The following is a 1,423-nucleotide window of genomic DNA, read 5'->3' on the forward strand; positions in this document are numbered from 1 at the left end:
CCAAAAATAACATTAATGATATAAAATACAGACAATTGAAAAAAATTTCTGTGAGAAAAACCTCAAAAAGTTTGGACTGTAACACATTTAAATGAATGTTTAAAATCATGTATTCAGCCCTAGCCAGTTTTGCTCAATGGATAGTGTCAGCCTGCGGACCAAAGGGTTACGGGTTTGATTCGGGTCAAGGGTACTTCAGTTGCGTGCATGCAGGAGGCAACCAATCCATGTGTTTCTCTCACATGGATGTTTCTCTCTGTCTTTCCTTCTCTCTTCCACTTTTTTAAAAATCAATGGAAAAAATATCCTTGGGTGAGGATTTCAAAAAATAATAACTAACTAAATAAAAACAATAATTTCTTTTTTTAAAAAAAAGAACATGTATCCAGTAAAAATGTTTTAAACACACCTCAGAGAAACTGCATTAGATAGGATAAAACAGAATAAACTACGTGATAAGCATTTATTGTCAGTTTAATTGCTAATACAATGTAAACTTTAATGCAAGAATTTTCTTAGCAAAGACCATGTTCGGTTTTTTTTTTTGGGGTGGGGGGGCGACTTTGCTAGAAACATGTCTGAAGTTAGAAAGTAGGAGGAAGAAAGAATAGTAGATCCAAAAGTAACTTTTAGGACTTGTTTTTCAATCTATACTAATAATAGCCTAGGGCCATCAGGACCGGTCCCCAGGAAGTGCATGGAGCACCTCGAGGTCCCTCCCCCACGTCCCACAAGTCTGGCGGCAGGTGGGTGGGTGGGCTGGACGAGGTGGGCAAAGTGGGCCCTGCGAAGTCATTAGCCTATGACCCAGGGCCGGGCTGGAGGCCTAACAACCTAGCTGCTGCTGCTGCTGCTGCTGCAGTGGCGGCGGCAGCAGAGGCTGTGGAACAGGCCCAGAGAGAGACCTGGAGAGAGAGGCAGGTCCTGATCAGCAGCCGCCATGGTTCCTGGCGAGGCCTGGAGAAAGAGAGAGGCAGGGCCTGATCAGCAGCAGCTGCAGAGGCTGCAGATCAGGCCCAGAGATAAGCCCGAAGAGAGAGACAGCTGTCAGTGGGCCATTCTGGATTTCCCAGAAGAGCCAATGGCTGCCTAGGAGGCGGAGCTTTTGATGCTGACTGGCATAGAAACCGACCAATCAGAACCAAATCTGGGTGAACTGCGAGGAGCCAATGTCTGCCTAGGAGGCGGAGCTTTTGACTCTGACTGGCATAGAAACTGACCAATCAGAACCTAATCTGGATGAACTGGGAAGGCAGAACCTAAGGTGGGAGCTGAGGAGGGGTTTTAAGGGCAACAGCTGTTTGGTGTAGGGTGTAAGAAAGTGGTTCAATTTTTTAATAACTGGTTTGGCAGTATAGTGCATATGGCTGGCTATCAGTCCAGATATAGGAATTATGTATTTTTGTCTGCCAAGAGCATCTCC

Source organism: Myotis brandtii, unplaced genomic scaffold (assembly GCF_000412655.1).
Source record: "Myotis brandtii unplaced genomic scaffold, ASM41265v1 scaffold1791, whole genome shotgun sequence".
NCBI lineage: Eukaryota > Metazoa > Chordata > Mammalia > Chiroptera > Vespertilionidae > Myotis > Myotis brandtii.